This window comes from Petromyzon marinus, chromosome 17 (genome assembly GCF_048934315.1).
Source record: "Petromyzon marinus isolate PM22_M1 ecotype Great Lakes invasive population chromosome 17, UKy_Petmar_22M1.pri1.0, whole genome shotgun sequence".
NCBI lineage: Eukaryota > Metazoa > Chordata > Hyperoartia > Petromyzontiformes > Petromyzontidae > Petromyzon > Petromyzon marinus.
In genome coordinates, this window is record NC_133683.1 from 17,682,102 (window position 1) to 17,700,661 (window position 18,560).

An 18,560-nucleotide genomic window follows, 5' to 3' on the forward strand; every position below is an offset into this window, starting at 1 on the left:
GTGGTGTGATCTACCGCGTTTGGTATACAAGAAGTTACAGGTTCGATCCTGACGCCTGTATATTTGTAGTTTGCGCGTTCTCTCCGTGGTCGCGTGGATTTTTCTCCTGGTCCTCCGTTCCCCCCTCCCCCCGCCCGCCCCCCTCCACATTTACGATCAACATCACGCGGTTAGAGTATTTGACCGCTTACAAATGCCCACTTGCTTGAGCCACTTCGCCGAGCTATCATTTGTGATGGTCAGGTCGCTTGTGAAAAATAACTTTACAGATCAGCGGGGCCGTACCTGGTAACACCTCCGCTCTGCATGCAGCCGGGCAGTGTGAAGAATATGGGCAGCGCCGTTTGAAGCCTCCCGATTACAACGCAATGCGGAGGAGCAGCCGGGTATGCATCGCCCAGGAGTGACCGTGCGTGCGTCTGGGCGCTGCCAGCAATGACAAATAATATTCGGACTAAATAATGAAATAGGCTCCTACTCATTTTGCCTCTGCGAGATCGTAGTCAGTTCGACCGGCAAGCACGGCCTCCGCTGTTGAGGCGCCGCGTGTGTGTGTGTGTGCGTCGACACCGATATCAAAGAGTTGTCTTGAATCGTCGCTGCCGAACTGACGCACACCCACAAATGAGGCCTGTGCGGCACGATTGGCCGGTTGTGTGAGAATTATTATGTACTTTGTTCTCCGTTGAGAGACGGATATATGAAGGGGACATTGTCTGCCTTTCATATGTTGTTGAATAAACGGATGAACAGCGAGAGTCGTACGCGGAGGCGATGCGTGCTGGCAGGCGTGGGGCAGCGAGTGGTGGTGGTGGCTGCCTCGCCGTGTGACGCGACCGGCGGGGTTGGTTTCTCTCACGGATCAGCAGGACGCGTCGACAGCGTCTTCAACCGGTTGGGCAGCGCAAACGAATTCCGTTGCACGCAGTGCCGGATTGAGCTAGTGCGGGGCCTGTGGCATATGTCATTAAGGGGGCCTGCAATGGCTTGGTCCTTTTGGGACGTGCTTTAGCGGATTTCGGTCTGTACCCGAAACCCTAGCTAGCATCACTGTTTAAACTATGGTGGGGCCGCTATTTCACGCGACGCCCCAAATGACCGTGTGCGGAATATAACCGAGAGCACTGCCGGTATATTCCAGATGTATAGTGTCTACTTAGAACTTAACCTCTCACATTGTTATAGGGCAACAGGCCTACTTCTCCGGAGGAGTGCACGCATCACAAGCCACTATACCAACCCAAATGACCCTCGCAACACCACAACAACCAACACAGTCACACAACAACCCGACAACCACGGCCTCGCCGACTTCCTCCACCACGAAGGCTGGTGGGAGAAAACTGCTGAGCAAAAACTCCGAAGGCACGCACGAAGCATCGCCCGGCTCTGGAACAGACCAAAACAAAACGCTCCAAACGCCACCCAGAGACGGATCAGTCCCCAGTACAGCAGCCACCTCGAGCAGGGTCAACAGGCCACCTCAGCGGATCAGTCCCAGCCACCTCGAGTCAGAACAGCAGGTCACCTTGAGCAGGATCAGTAGCGGAATGAAATCTTCCACCCCTCCTACTTGGTTCCCCGCGGCGGGGCTTTTTGACGAGTCACACCCTTGGGCACGGCGTGCCCACGAGTCCAAACCCCCGTGCCCACGAGCCAATCTCACACACCTGCAACCACTTTCACACAAAGTCACCCCCGCGAGCCCCTCGCTTCTCCCCAATCAAAGAAACACCCTGCCCCCAAAGCTATCACTCAGACTGACACAGGCCCTAAATAAAATAAAAAAAACCCATGAATATTAAAACACACGAATTCTTCACTTGCGTAGTAAAGTAATTGTATTTTTTAATTTGCTATATAGCCAGATAATACGACAAATCGCTAACCTTAAACACCCAGTCGTTCATACAAGTTGAAGGCGGTATAGCACTATAGTAATAGAGCAAGTGCAGAATCACTGAACCGGAATTGATAGCTTGATAGCATTTAGCGCAGGGCCCTTGAAAGTGCGGGGCCCGTAGCATGTGCGAACATTGCTCCGAGGCTAATCCGGCGCAGGTTGCACGAGGTCTCTGCGCGATAAATCCACAAATGTCGCGAATGTCGCGGCTGGGCGCGGTCTTTGTTTTAACTCCCTGCACGAGAGGAGCGAGGACGCTTCACGAGGCACGGTCAAACGACAGACCGGTCCGTTGCCACCACAACGATTGCCCCAAGCTCCGCGAGTCCCTAACATTGCGGATGTTTTTTTTGTAATCATCTCCAACGGTCGTTATATCATTCTACACACACAAGAAGGGGAGACGGGGGAGGGGGGTGAGAGGAGACGGTGGGCAACGTAAACCAGCGTCACATTTTGACGTTATTAATATCCCTACCCTTTGACCGCAGGCCAGCAAAGGTCTTTGGCTTGGGGGGTGGAGGGGGGTCGGGGAGGGTGGTTTGTATAATCGCTGCAACCAATTCGCGCTGATTTATTGTGGCTGGCAGCAGCCCCGCGCGCAGGTGCCAGTAGGCCTGCGTCCATTCTGGTTAATGTGACCCCGGGGCTCTCTATGAGTTGATGTGAAGTCACGGACTCCGGGGCAAGAGGTACGCGAGTCGCCTTCGATGAAGCCGAGCACGGCGCCGTTGCCCTCACAGACAACCGGGGCCGGATGGGGTCCAGTGAAGACCGTGGAGTGGTGCGGAGTTATTGTGGCTTGGCTCTCCAACACACCGGTGTGCTGTACTAGTGACTAATTTGGTCACGTTCTGTTCACGTGACAACCCTTACTAGTTGGCTGTGCCGGGTGGTGGCGGGTTTTAACGACACATTTATATATTTACGGGATCTAACCCCAAAAAAACTTGTATTATGCTGGGGTTTTATTTGCAGTTTTTTTTTTCCAATGTCGGGCATATTGTTGCCGCCGGTAGCAGTCACGTTTGGCTCAGTCCTGGGGTATTAATTGTTTTGGTAGGAGGGAGGAAATTCGACTGTTTAAGAGTCGTCAAATTAGGATATATAGCGTTTGTCAGCTCACTTGTAACATGATACCACGTTTAAAAAAATCATTAAACCTCATTCACGAATCCAGTAATGCTTAGCTGAGTCTTATGGCCCTATTCCAATATAGTCCTGCTATGGATGTTTTTTTTTTCTTTGCGAGTTCGTTTGTAAACCAGATTGTGTTATATTTATAATGATGCTAATGCTTGTAATTTGAAGCCCTTCATTAGAAAAAAAACACTGCCGGTTGAAGGCCATCCCTCGCCGGTCAGTGGGGTTCTCTGACCATACCTCACCCCGCTGGTAGATGAGCGCGGATTGGTGAAGGGTTCGGATTGGGCCTGGAGAAGGACAGCATCGGTCCTGGTATCACTCGCACGCTGTTCCTGAGCCACGGCACGGAATCAAACTCACGCGACCGGCTTCGTGTTTTCAGCGCACTCGCCACGGAGACCGGCATCCCCTTTTGAACACCGAGTGGGTTTTGTTTCGTATTATTGCAATAAAAAAAAACACACACACGCACACACGCCAGCTCCCGATTATTCTGTAAGAGTCAAAACCTTGGGGCCGCCGAGCTCACAACCCACTGCTACAAACCAACCTCGCGCACTGCCAACCGAGTAAATACGTTTGCGCCGTACGTCAACGGCAGCAAAGCGGAGAAAATAACCCCCGCCGGTCAGAGGACGCGGCTTTCATTTCCTGTGCTTCGGGGTGAGGACGAGAGGCGGCTCCCACTACGCGTGTCAGAATGACCTCGTGTGAGAGGAGAGGAGGGTGTGTGTGGGGGGGGGGCATGCCTGTAATTACGTCGCTCCCCTCCGCACCATTAATCACACCAGACGTCGTGACGCAAATGCAACCGAGGGCCCCGGCGGACGAGGCTGCTCTGGAAGCAGGAGAGAGGTCGTGGGGGCTGCCGGAGAGGCGAGGCGTCGGCGGGGGAAAGAGGGACCGATGTTTTTCATTAATCGAGCGTCTATCGCCACAAAACACCTCCATCTCGCTCGACCTTGCAACAGAAACCCGCAAGTCGGATTTGTCCCATCGCGGGCGCTATGGTGGCGATGAGATGTCATCTCCCTCGCCTGCTATGCAGAAGTCGGTGGGTTCGATCCCGGACCCTGACGATGCCTGTTGTAGGTTTGGAGATCGCGTGTTTTCTCTCTCCTCGTGGTGGTGGCGCAGATTTTTCACTTGGGCCTCCGGTTTTCCCCTCCACATTTAGAACCGTGCACTTAGATTATTTAGCTGCTACATTACTTATACATTCCCACTGTGATGATGATATTAGCCACTGCGATGAGCTATCATGCGTGGCTAGGTCACCTCTGAAACAGAGCTAATAGCCCAGTGGGCACTACCTGGTAAATCAAACAGTTTAGTTTCTTAGCGAAACATGCATATGCTGCTAGTACAACAGGAGCGTGTCATTTAGGACATAATAAAGGGAGTGTGTGGGAGGGTGGTGAGGGTGCATTCTGGACACGAGTCGGAGTGGATTAACGGAGCAATGATCTCATTGGTGCCCGGCTTTCAAAATTATTCGTGCCCAAAAAACAACATTGTACAACACTAGTAAGGGGCAGCAGGGCTATGCCCCCGCCGCTCTCTCTCAGCTTTGCCCTCGCGATCTGCAGGAGCGACGAACGTTGCTTGGGCCACCGATTATGAGCGTTGTAGAGCAATCGCACGTGTTGGGCACATGGGGATTATATTTTTTCGAGGAATCTTGGTTGTCACGGCGCCCCACAACCATCACCCCACGCCTCCCAGCTCTGCCTGGATTGAATCTGTAACGACGAGGTTGCGATGACGGGTGGTACACGTGTGCAGGGTGGAGGGCAACAGCTTACCGAGACGAGCATCGGAGTGGAACCCGAAATTCGGCGACCAAGAAGGAAGAGAAGACCTCAAAGCCTGGTGGTGGTGGTGGTGGCGGTGGTGGTGATGAGACTCTAAGAGCGGTCCCCCGAAAGATGCGTTTCGTGTGTGACAGTTGTGAGATGGCAGAGCAATGTCCATTTGCAGGCCAGGTGCCGAGTCACCTGCCCACAGGGACAGCTGCCACTGGGAGCGGGTGGCGTTTGAAATGAGTTCACACGTGATGATGTGAAGCACTCCGAGACGCCGCGGCCGTACAGGAGGGCGCTGCATCAAACACAAATCGTCACAAATGTTATTCGTCACTACGCTGTAGAGGAAGCCATGCAATAATGCGGCAACAGCACAGGCGTTCGCCACGATGACCTCTTGACCTTTATTTCAATCGTTACAGATTCAGAAAGGTCACATTGTTACAGAAAACACATTTTCGTACGAGTTAACAATTTAGAACAAACAAAATCGTGGGTCCTGCATGTGCGAGCGAATACAACGTGTGAGTTTGTGTCAGTGGGTATGTGTGGAGTGGGAAGATTAATAGGAGGAGCGCTAGCGCAACGGTTAGCACGCTGTGCTACGAACCCGGCCACCCGAGTTCTATTTCCGCTCACGGCAAACACCAGTGACGACTATTTGAACGGGTCCTGCGCCGCCTCGAGGTCGACTCAGCCTCAAATAAGTACCTAGTGTGGTGTGTAAACATCGCCACTAGGTAGACAAAGGCAGCCGGGCGTGGTGCCAACCACTCACCCCCTCGTGTGCCATGCCGGCCTTCATAGGTGTTCACTAACAGCACTTACCCCAACAGTAAGTTAAGGCTATACGGGAATCTTTGTCTTTGTTCCTGGAATATTTTTCAGACATTAGGCACAGACAACTAAGGTTAAGCCCTGGTTTACGTTGTCCATAACCTCAAGTGAAACATATTAACTTCTGAATATGTATCTTGAACTTCGGTCGAACCGAGCCAAGACAACCTAATATGTGGGAGCCCAAATGTAAACAAAAAAACTGTACTTATCTTCATCATTAGACCTTTGCCAGTACCAAAATATAATAATAGAGGTTTTCCCCTTTTTTCTGGCAACAAAACTGAAACCTTTTTACAAGGATTCATGTCTGCATTAACCACAATAAATGCAGTCAAAATGCAAACAAAAAACACACTATGATAATATATGCATTGTCCTTGAAACTGATTGGTCCACACCAAGGGACGGCTTTCTTTTGAGCCTCGACCCAATTGGCCAGATGACGCCAAAAGGCGTACAGCTCAAAGACAATGCACTATCAAAGTAATGAGGGCTCGGGGTGAGCATCTACATCATTAGACCTCCTTTGCCAGTACCAAAATATAATAATAGGGGTTTTCCCCTTTTTTCTGGCAACAAAACTGAATTTTTTTACGAAGATTCATGTCTGCATTAACCACAACACCTGAATCCTTGTAAAAAGGTTTCAGTTTTGTTGCCAGAAAAAAGGGCAAAAACCCTATTATTATATTTTGGTACTGGCAAAGGAGGTCTAATGATGTAGATGCTCACCCCGAGCCCTCATTACTTTGATAGTGGCATTGTCTTTGAGTTGTACGCCTTTTGGCGTCATCTGGTCGAGCACCAATTGGGTCGAGGCTCAAAAGAAAGCTGTCCCTTGGTGTGGACCAATCAGTTTCAAGGACAATGCATATATTATCATAGTATGTTTTTTTTTTGCATTTTGACTACAGGTATTGTGGTTAATGCAGACATGAATCCTTGTAAAAAGGTTTCAGTTTTGTTGCCAGAAAAAAGGGGAAAACCCTATTATTATTATTATTGTACTCATCTTTTTACCTTATAGAACATCACTATAATACATCAGTCACTCAATCGCGTAGCTAAAATAATCGTCTTTGTATATTACACATTAATCTGCGCTTGCATATTAGCTACAAGACACATTTGCTCCCCTTGTGGTACCAGGGTGGGCGGTTGCCAAATGACCCGGGAACCGTGTACTTTTCGAGAGAGGATGACAATGTATCCATTTATTTAAATTAAACTTGTGGCACGAGGGGGCGCAAAGAGGCTTTGTTGTGGTCTCCGAAGCTGAAATTGATTCCCCGAGCATTCTCTTGCAAACGCTTCACTCCCCTCTGCAAGCGAAAGGCTGGCCAACGAAATCCGTTCTCCCATAAACGTCCGGTGCCTGGCTCAATATCATCAATATTCATTCATTACTTTGCCAGTGAGAACATGGTGGTGGTTTTTTTTAGGAGCCCTTCTACATATTTCATGCTTTGAACCCGTGCAGGATTAAACTCGTGCGGGACGTGTGGCATATGTTATGAAGGGGCCATAAATAAATAAATAAAACACGTAAATATTAAAACACAAATGTTTTACTTGCGTGGCAAGTAATTGTATTTGTTCATTTACTATACAGCCAGAAAATACGACAAATCGCTAACCTTCAACATCCAGCCGTTCATAAAAGTTGAAGGCTATATAATACTATAGTAATAGAGCACGTGCAGAATGACTGAACCGGAATTGATAGCTTGAAAGCATTTAGCGCGGGGCCCTTGAAAGTGCGGGGCCCGTAGCTACTGCTACATATGTAGCTACTTTTGCTACGAGGATAATCCGACTGGCTTGAACGGGGGCACAGACGGGTAGCCCGCAGCGCTACGAACCTGCCACCTCGAATTGAAGTCTCATCCATGGGCAGCTTCAGTGGCGAGCGATACCTCAACCGGTCCTGGGCATTCCTGTCACCAACTCGCGTTGACCAGCACGGTGAAGTATGGTCACACAACACCCGTGACTGACACAGGGGGGAGGGTGGGGTGGGGGTGACGGCATCATCGAGCAGTGGATTGACAAAGGATGAACATTTGTATATTATCATCTATGGTGGTGTACGGTGCTGGTAAGGGAAACGCTGCAAAGTCCTATGGAATTCCAGGGTGTATATAACATGTAAATCATTGTGCGCCTGTATTATAAAAATATAATGTCACGGAAAGCTGCGACAGCATCTCCGTAAAGCAGCGGTGGGCAGAGCAGAGGGCATGGTCGCGTTGTAGAGAGAACGAGAGACTCGTCCATTGCACAGGTCAGAGGAGGAGAGCCAAGCTATTGAGAGCCTGGGTTCGAACAGGGGACAGGGAGCCGACAGTACAGGTGGCTGGGGGAAGGGAGTTCCAGGCTATAGGGGGAGCGGGGTAGTGATAATTACCGATTGGTACGCGTGTAGCAATTCGATCGCGCAGCCATTCGATTGAAATTAAAACTGATTAATTGTGCCGATTATGAAGTCACGATTTGGATTAAGAATCGATTATTTTTCGTTTCGTCCGTTCGCTCCCGTTCTGCCGTCGTCCGTGCTATTATCCTAACAAAGGTACATTAGCATGCGATGTGCAAATACAGTTTCTAACTTAGGTACACTATAAATACACGTACGTGATATTTAGGTGTGTGTGTGTGTTTCAAATGAATTTGGTTGGGCATTTTAAATGCACTCAATTAATTATCTGTACTGAATAGTGCACAAGTGTACACACTTGAGAGACCGAGAAATAAACATCACGGCCATAATCATGACGATAAATCAACCCCTTATGCATCTCCAAAAGAACGCCGCATAAATCACGGACGGCTTTAAAATAAATAAGCACACGCATTTACTCACGAGCACGCTTCGTGCATTATCCTCATTGAATTACTCACGTCAAATATCTGGAACACATCCGTCCGTCCCTCGAATGAAATGCGAACACGTTTGTGGCTCCTTGGCTACGTTGCGATTAAGAACAACACTAGCGGAACGAACGTTGCTTATTATTAGCGCGTTGATGTTTAACGTCCTTCTGTTATTTTTTTTTTTGCTCAGCCAGCGTTTATCCGGTTTATAATTAAGGTCTGGGGGCCACCTCCGTTGAGGTTTGTTTATGCATTTGCCAGCACTCGTTCAGTAGCTGTGCACGACAGGGCCGCGGTGATGTACGTATGTTGAACTTCTTTCGCACCGTACGTCGCGAACCGTGATAATCAGAGGTGCGGGGGAAGGACAACTCAACGTAAAAAAAAAACAGTCCTTAAGAAATACGTTTTCAATCTAGACTCTGTAAATATATAGTTCTATTGGCTTCCAAATATCCGAAGGAAGATCGTTCCAGACGGCCCTGGAAGCGCATCTGAAAGCGCACGATGCAGTGACCGTCAGTTCGACGGTGTATGCTCCTTGACAGGATCAGCAAGATATTGTGGTCAATTTGTGGCAAGCACTTTGTGCGTGTAATGAGTGCGACCTTATAATGCATTCGTCCGACAACCCGAAGCCAATGCAGCAACGTGCTGATGTTTGCCATCAGCAATGTCCTGATGTTTGCCATCAGCAATGTCCTGATGTTTGCCATCAGCAATGTCCTGATGTTTGTCATCAGCGAGGAAGAAGAGGTGGCCTCGTAGGCTCACATTCGGAATGTTGCGAGTATAAAATCCGGGTCGATAAAACGAGTACGGTACTTTGTTGTGGGGAGGTCCACAGTGGCTGCCCTATGGTGGAGACTCGCTCCCGTCATAGGAGTATTCCATTTTCACCACTGGCTCAGGGCACCAATGCCCCTTGCAGGAGATGAGCATCAATGCTTTTTAACGCTTATTTGAGCAGAAAAAAAACCCCTTTGGCTTTTGAATTATTTTGCTCTCTGCTATGAAGAACGCCCATTGCTTGAAACATCACCCGTTACATATCTGTATTTATTTTACCTTTTAAGGAAGTGTTATTGAAGAATGTTGAGGTTTCTGGTATTGGTGATTAGGCGATCCCTGTCAATGACAAATACAAAGATCCCCCCTATACACCCTTAACAGACTGTTGGGACAAGTGCTGTTAGCGAACACCTATAAAGGGCTGCACGGTACACAAGGAGGTGGGTGGCCAGCACCACGCCCGACTGCCTTTGTCTCTCCGAAACCGCTCTAGGTAGTCTTTTGAGGCCGAGCACACCTAGGGGAGGGCACCAGCACAGGGTTCAGATGGTCGTCACTTGTGTCGCGGGTCGCAAGGGGTTGGTCACGTGGCGCGCTTTAACCACTGTGCCACCGCTCCCATCGCCGTGGCAGAAAAAAAAGAGAGCGGCAAAAAAAGTGAATGATTGATCGTGTCAAGGGCAATGCCCTCTCAGGCATGTTTTTAAAAATAACACACGAGCAAAAAACAAGAATTTGTTAACAAAGGGCAAACGCTGTCACTTTCAATAATGTTAAATCTGTTTAAATATATAAAAGAACGTCTCCTAACGTAATTTGTTTCGAGGCTTTTGATGCCGTAACCGTCGTTTCGGTTTTGGAGCGTACTGGTGGATTTTGTGGGGAGAAGAGTTGGTACATTCAAACCAAAAGACGCGAAGTGGCATGAAGAGGAAGAGGGTGGGGGGGGGGGTTCATGCAAACATTCCCCCACTGCAAGGTGTTCATTGGCCTAATATCGTGCACCATATGTTAATGTGTTCCGTAATTGCACCTTGGTGCGCTGTAAATATTTCATTTGGCTTATCAGCAATTCGTGAATACGCTGAAAACGGAGCTGTGCCACTTTTTTTTCGAGCGCGAGCATAAACGTCCTTGCCAAACCATCACTTGTCCTTGGTTGTGATGGACAAAATGTATTTTTTATTTATTTCTTATTCTCATTCGAGTGACAATGCGAGCCGACCAATCCACATTAGGGACTTTGTCATAAAACTGCAAACGAGTCTTGTTAATTTCGCTTCAGCGCATTAAACACGATTTAAAAGTAGAATGCATAAAAGCTATTGTCAATCAGTGTTTTTTTTGTTATCTATGAGGGTAAAATTGCTTGTCTGTACCACTTATGAAATTGCAATACGGGGATTGCTAAATTATTCGGCCTGGGAGGCGCATGCCACGAAACGTTGTGACTGCGCCATGAATTAGGCGCATGCCACGAAACGTTGTGTCTGGGCCATGAAATAGGCGCAGCAGTTGCGCACCACCTCCGCCAACCCACAGGAACCAGAATGGTGAAGTATGGTCACGCGCACCCCCCCCCCCCAGCTCCCACCCGCCCCGAAAAAAAAGGAGACGCAAATTGTGCTCAAAGAGATCGGGCAGAGTTCCTCGTCATTTGGGTCGATTCCGGGGTAGCGCTTGGGTGGTCGCCATCGACTGCTATGGATGTGGAACTTCTTTCGCACCGTACGTAGCTAACCGTGCTCATCGAGTGTGCGGTGGAGGAACAAACTATGACGCAAAAAATCAGTTCTAAAGAAATTCGTTTTCAATTTAGACTTAAAAGTGCGTATAGCTCCAGTGGATTCCTAATACCGAAAGGAAGAGCGTTCCAGACGGCCGCAGAAGCGCAAATCCGACAGCGCGCGATGATGCGGTGACCCGTCTATGTTCGATGGCCAGCTAAAATACGCTGCTGCTGCGAGGACGGACTACGTTGTTACACGGACCACGTTGCCAACAGAGGGCATCGCAGGCCAAATCCATTGTTGTACTGCACTACACTATGCTGCAACGTCACGTAGCTCGGCCACCGGAACCGGGCAAGCACGGTGAATTACCGCCAACATTACCGCCCCGCGCGCCATCATCTCGCAGTGAAATTGACGCACGGGAGCCGTAGACGACTATGGACATGGGACAGCTGTGGGGTCGACAGCAGTGGTGGCGGTGATACCACAGTGCGGGGTTGGACGCAACGCGTTCACCAGGAATGCCGAGCAATGAATCGACCCGAGGCGCCCTGTCGCTCCCACGGTGCCACGCGCGGATCACGTGGTCCCCCACGCGCCCCGCGCTCAAATATTCAGCGATTTACGACCGCTAATTGAGCCGTGGACGGCGTAAGGCGGCGGTGACGCAGCGAGTTGTATTTGGGCATTCAGCGCACACTTCTCATGCCAGCAGAGACGTGGCGGGGGGTGTAGGGCGAGGGACGTGGTGTCTGCAGCGTCGGTCGTGTTCCCTGGATGTGCCATCTACTTTTACCCTGTTGTTTGCTGCTGTTGTCGCTGGGAGTCATCACGAGTGCCCTTTATTTACTTTTTTTTTTTACCCGCTGTTTGTAAATTATCTGAATTGCTTACATTTCAGGTCGTCGCGTATTCTACTGTCGGCGAGGTCCACCTTATTTGACGACCATTCCAAACTACGGGACGTGTAGTGCCTCGTTCTGCATGGCCTGCAGTGCTAGGGGCCGTCCATAAATGACGTCACGCACCTAAGAGGGAGGGGGGGGGGTCAGACATTTGTGACGATGTGTGACGAGGTGGGGGGTGGGGGGTTGAGAAATGTGACGTCACATCAAAATTCGCAACTTTATAAATAAATATAGACAACACGTTTTACTTAAGTAAATCGACTTTTTCATAAATGTTTTCTCCTACAACATCAGTAATAGTTTAAAGCGGTTTGAAGCATGTGTTTTTTTGGGGGGGGGGGGGGCAGAGCTTTGTGACGTCATATTTGAGGCGGGGGTCTGACTTTTTGTGACGTCGTGTGACGAGGGGGGGGAGGGGTCAAAAATCGTTCAAAATCGCGTGACGTCATTTATGGACGGCCCCCTACTAGCGCCCCCTGGTGGCTTTTAGTGTGGCCCCTGACAATTCACAACACGTGACAACATCTCCCTCCCCCGCCCCCCGCCCCTCATCATCATCGTGCTATCAAAGCCCAAAAAGATTAAAATGTGTGGCGGCCCTCACGCACTGATGCCGTCTTATCGGCGAAAGTGGCCGCCCTCTGAAGAGACGTTACAAGCGCTGATCGAGTACATGACGAGTCGGTGCTCCGCTCACGGACGAGAAGTTTCAAGTTTAATTTATTAGGTATAGCCCTGTGAGCCATGCGGCTCTTAAGTCGGGTGCAACCGCAACAAACAAAATATTAATCTACATTGCAGAAAACTATTACACCACAACCAGACAAAAATAAAGCCACAAAAACAATGTAACAACAGTAATCATAGAAGGGAGCAGCAGCAAGACGCCACGAATCGTCTCTCTCGCTCCTGGAGCCCTCCGGTCGTGGCAAGCAGCAACACTTCCCCCAACATTGAGCTGCTGAACCACGTGGACTGCCATCCTACGCGAGACCAGAATGGGGGGGGGGGGGGGGGGGGAGGAGGACTGCTCCATCTCCGCTGGGCGGCGCGCGTTGTCGAGACGCTTCCACGTCGATGGCGGAGCGTGCGCCGAACCCAACGCGTGATCTCGTCGTCGCAACCGACAGCCAAGGGAGTTGTAACGCGTCGAAGAGAGGGGGCGGCCGACCGAGGAGATGGAGCGAGGGGATCAGTTCGTGCGCAGGCTGCCCGGTTGCATCGCCACAGCGCGGCACTCGCGAGAGCCGCTGGTAGTTTTGTAAAGCAAATCGTCCAGCAATTGATTGACCATGGCTGACGACGACGATAAGAATAATTCATACAAATATTTTACTTGTAAATAAATTGCTGGACATATGCCCCTCCTTTAATGGAGGACTTCTCCGCAAATCTGGCTGTCGCCTGATGAAGCGAGTTGTAATTACTGGCGACAACGTCGTACTCAGATTGTAAATTTTGTGGCTTGGCCCTCCAACACACCGGTTAGTGCTGTACTAGTGACGAATTGGCCACGTTCTGTTTAAGTGACAAACCCTTGCTAGTTGGCTGTGTCGGGTGGTGGCGGGTTTAACGACACATTTATATATTTGCGCGATCTAACCCCAAAAAACAGTTTTATGCTTTAATGGAGTTGACGATACATCGCCGTGCTGGTTAGTGCGGGTTGCGGATGTTCGTTAAGGACCGGTTCAGAGATCAGATTCAAGCTAGCCCGACTGCCGATGAGACACTGCGTGCTGAAACCTGTCCAGAGTGTTGCTCGTCTTGAAACAATGCTGCTGAAATCATTACACTTCCAGAAAGCTGTGCGGCTGATGGGGGTTGTGTAATGAATACTTTTATGTCAACGTGGAGGAGACATTATCCGCTAATTTATTTTGTTACAAGTGCGCCTGTACAATTGACTTTCAAAAATGGTTCCCGTGCAGCGATGACAGCTTTTAGAACAATTGGCCAGGGTCGTGTGCAGAGGAGGCAGATCTGCAGCCTGGCCTGTTCAAGCGACTCTTTTTGCAGACAAGTTCCAAGGGCGCATGCACACTCACGCCCTGTCCATTACCACAAATCCTCGTCGAGCCCAGTAGCACGAGTGAATCGCTGCATATTCTGGTGCGCCAGAGAAGTTGTCCAGCAGCTGCGGAATGGAAATGCGCACTTCTTCATAACCAAAGACAAAGATCCCCCCGCATAGCCTTAATAGACTGTTGGGGAAAGTGCCGTGAGCGAGCACCTACGAAGGCCGGAACAGCACACGAGGCGGTGGGTGGCCAGCATCACGTCCGGCCGCCTTTGTCTCCCCAGTGGCGATGTTTACACACCGCACGAGGTACTCAATTTTAGGCTGAGTCGACCTCGGAGAGACTCAGCACCAGTTCAGAGAATCATCACGAGGTGTTAGCCGTGAGCGGGAATCTAACTCGGATCGCCGGATTTCGGAGCGCAGCGCGCTTACCGTTATCCTACAACACCTCCCCATCATTACCACCAACTATCAATCATCATCCATGATCCATCCACTGCTGGATGAAGAGCTCTCCCACCCTGCGATGCCGTCGCCATCTCTCACGAGATCAAGGATCTGGCATCTCGCTCCACGCCTCCTGCGTTGGGAGATTGTTCCTCTTCCGAGTTGTTCTCCGTCCTTTTAGGATGCCACTCGTCTCTCGCACTCTGCCGCGGGGCTTGACACACCAGCGGATATTGCCCCTGGCTCCAGGCCACTTTTCTCAACGGTCAGTAACGACGTGTGCTTAACTTGCGTCTTGTTCGCTCCGTCTCTCTCTCTCTCTTCGATGTCTTGCGTATGATGACGCCACGCTCGCAAGCTAAACATGGCAATGTCGAGGTCTAGAAATAGCCAGGACGAGAGGGCCTTCACGAGGAGTGGTCCGTGTCTCGTTCTTTTGTTTTGCTGTCGTTCCTCCTCCGTTGAAGGAGCGCACACTGAGCCACCGCGTTCCTCTGGCCGCAGTCCCTCTCGTCGTACTTCCAGGCACGCGACTACTCCACCTTTTCTTTTGCAGATGACAGCTAATAATTCGCAAAACCGAGCTTATTAATACCGAATAACACACACGCGCGCAGTACAAATGTGGCTAAAGAAAAATACACACACTGTTTTATTTTAATCTGTATATAATAGTTGCTCTGACGTATAGATTCGAAAAACACGGGTAATTGGCAAATCAAAATGTAACAAACACGCGCGCTTGCGTTCGACTTATTTGTTGACGGCACACATTTCGGGTGTCCCCACTTTAAGATTAACAAAATTGAGCAAAGGCTGTGCGAGTGGGCGAGGGGAAGCGGCACTTCCAAAGAAGGGATGATTAATAAAATAGCTACTGAACGCTGGCATGGACATTAAAATCTAATGAGTGCAAAAAATTAATGTTGTGTTTTATTGGATTCGAATAATGTAATAAGCCATTGGGTGCATAGCTCTACATATACGCTAATAAAATGTAGAACAATAATTTAAGGGTGGTGATCATAATAATTTATTTTTAACACGACGCCTTTCGTGGAAAGACTTAAAAGCGCTGTGCAAGAGACAAGGGTGGACGCATTGCACCGTGGAACATTCGTCGATTGAGCTACTTCGTCAGTCTCATGCAGGATGACGTCCTCACACCCCGGTGCGGTGTCACCACGCTGGTGAACGTGGCTGCACGATTATGCTAAATTATCCATTATGTTAATACGCGTTTGTGTGTGTGTGTGTATTTATGATTTAAGGATTTTGTCTCGTGTTCTCAGGGCAAGGCATTTGATTTAATCGCCTCTCTCCCATCCTTGTCAATATGCAATTGGTTCCAATGACGGCGGGGGGGGGGGGCGATCCCTAGCCTATCAATTATCATCGGGGAGGGGATCAGGCATGCTCCCGAGAGAGAGAGAGAGACGCACAGAACGTGGCTATGTAAGGGCAGTAACCATGCAGGTACTGTACACTTTGGCTCGTGAAAAAAAAAACATCTGTATGCACCACGCAGCCACACAGATTCCAGACTCCGCACTCTCTCCCCTCCCAGGCAGCACCAATCAATTTCATGCTTCAGCAATGTGCGTGATTGATTCTGTAGGAAGCCTTTATCGAAATGTATTGGGGATTACCATTCACATTAAGGGCAGGCATAATACGGATGACAGCAGCACACCCAGCTTTCAGGCGCAACTAGAAATCGGAGCTGGCAAATTTAACATAAAACTGGAACTATGGAGCCAATTTCTTACGGAAAGGGTCGTTGGCGAAAACAAAACCCCCAAAAAACACCGGTATTGGTTTAAGCAAGCCTGACACTGCTGATGAGACCACTGAATGTCTAAACCAAGGTGCAGAATTTGTATGAAACTGGTGTGACATTACGTACGCTTTTCAATTACTGCTATTGGGCAGCATGCCCCGATGTTGTAGCGAGAGTGGGTGGATTGTTCAGCACTGTACAGTGGCACTGGGAAGAACGACATCAAAGCAAGCAGAACGCATTCGTGGCAAAGCCCTTCGTCGTGGTGGGAACATCGGGTTGTAGCAGCAGAATGTGCGAGACCGCATTGGTAAATTAAACGGACGTGAAATCGGTAAAACATTTCTGAAATTCAGGATTAGTGATCCTAGTCATTAATTAATAAGTGGTTTTTTTTGTTTGTTAGGAGCCATTACTCTGTGGACACAATTTATTTTATTCATTGACTGCCAGCAACGGAGTGGCCTGCATGAATGAGTGATTCTGTGCGCGTTCATTCTTGTGGCCAAGGCAGCGTTTCAGCTAAGGTAAAGGGGCGGCCCTGAAATTACTATCTCACGCCACTGCCGGTGGAAGGCTTCTCACTATAAAGAGGCCAAGAGAGCCCCTCTCTCTATATAAAAGGGTACTTGGTCTACTTTCACGTTTGACCAGACGTATTCGGAAGCCACTGGAGCTGTGCACTTTTACGTCCAGACTTGAAAACCCATTTCTTTAGAACTGCTTTTTGTGTTTAGTTTGTTGTCCTTCCTCAGCACCACCGATGAGCACGGTTGGCTACGTACGGTGCGAAAGAAGTTCAGCATGCGTGCATATCGCGAGTGGTGGAAGTACCCACACTTTATCCCACCGCATGTGACCTGCCATTCGACTAACCGCAGTGTTGCGGCTCTCCTGCTGCGTGGACGGAGGTTTGGTGGTGGTGGTGGTGGTTGGGCGATTTACTAACCCTGCCCATTTGATTTAACCGTCGCGCCCTTTAGATCGCAAGATCAGAGCGATAGCCGCCGTCACGCCAAGGCAGCCTGCACACATACATTCTGGACACATTCGCAAGCACTGCAGAATAAGTAAATACTCACTCCACCGAGACGATTGCCAACTGCGTGACACTTGCTCCCTGACGTACCTTGTTTAAATCACCGCAGGCAGCTGACACCCTCCGCTCTCCAATTAGCTATATATATGGATTTTTTTTTTGCTTCACATGTCATTCCAATTCCATTTCCATAACCGCAGTCCCAGCCTTTTGCGCTTTGCCGTGTGCCCACCGAGCATTACTCAGTTACGTATGAGGTCAGGTTAGACTGTGTTCACTTTTGCATAAACTGTACAATTTGTTTGAAGGCGCATGATATATCGGGGGGGGGGGGGGGGGCGGGGTGTTCGAACTGGCACTGGCTTTGCTCTAACGCTCATTGACCAGCATGGTGAAGTATGGACAAGTAACCCCCGTGGACTGATACGGTGTAGCAAGCAGTGGATTATCAAAGGGCCAGAAATATTAAAATAATAATTGTATTTTAAAAAATCATATTCATTTAATTAATTAATTCTACATTTAATTAGAAATTATATGAAACGAATATATCTATATTTTAAATGTAATCAAATTTCATGGTCACGGTGGACAGTAACTTAAGATATACAATTAAATAACACATGAAAGCCATCTGTGCGTGAGATATTTTTGGCGATGATGATGATGCCAGCACTGGGGGAGACAAAGACAGCCCGACATGATGATTTCCACGCCAACTCCTCCCGCGCCAGGCCAGATTTAGTAGGTGTTCTCAAACATCACTTGCCCCCCACCCTCTCTGGCCTGTGTGATGTGAAAGGGGTGTTGCCCGAAACGCCGCCTTTTTAATTTTAGGGGCCGTCCATAAATGACGTTACGCCATTTAGGACGATTTTTGACCGCCCCCCCCCCCCCTTCGTCACACGGCGTCACAAAAAGTCAGACCCCCCTCAAATATGACGTCACAAAGCTCTGCCCCCTCCCCCAAAAAAATATTTCCATTTTGAAAATAAAACATGGTTCAAATCGCTTTAAACTATTGTCATTGTAGTGCGTATTTAATGTGGCGCTGCACTCTGATGTTGTAGGAGAAAACATTTATTAAAACGTCTCTTTAATTAAGCAGAACGTGTTGTCTATATTTATTTAAAGTTGCACATTTTGATGTGACGTCACATTTCTCACCCCCCTCCCCCCTCGTCACACATCGTCACAAATGTCTGAACTCCCCCCCCCCCCCCCAGGTGCGTGACGTCATTTATGGACGGCCCCTTAATGTTTATTTGAA

At 49.2% G+C, this 18,560-nt stretch overlaps 1 long non-coding RNA gene across 1 annotated transcript; it reads right to left on the reverse strand.

The window, feature by feature from the left end:
- Window positions 1-634: 634 nt before the first annotated feature.
- On the reverse strand, window positions 635-10,907 carry LOC142924837 (uncharacterized). The gene is made up of 3 exons (XR_012941932.1): window positions 8,596-10,907; window positions 7,557-7,687; window positions 635-5,149 (listed from the first exon to the last, which is right to left on the reverse strand). It is a non-coding gene; the product is annotated as an uncharacterized LOC142924837 (long non-coding RNA).
- Between the last annotated feature and the right edge of the window lie 7,653 nt (window positions 10,908-18,560).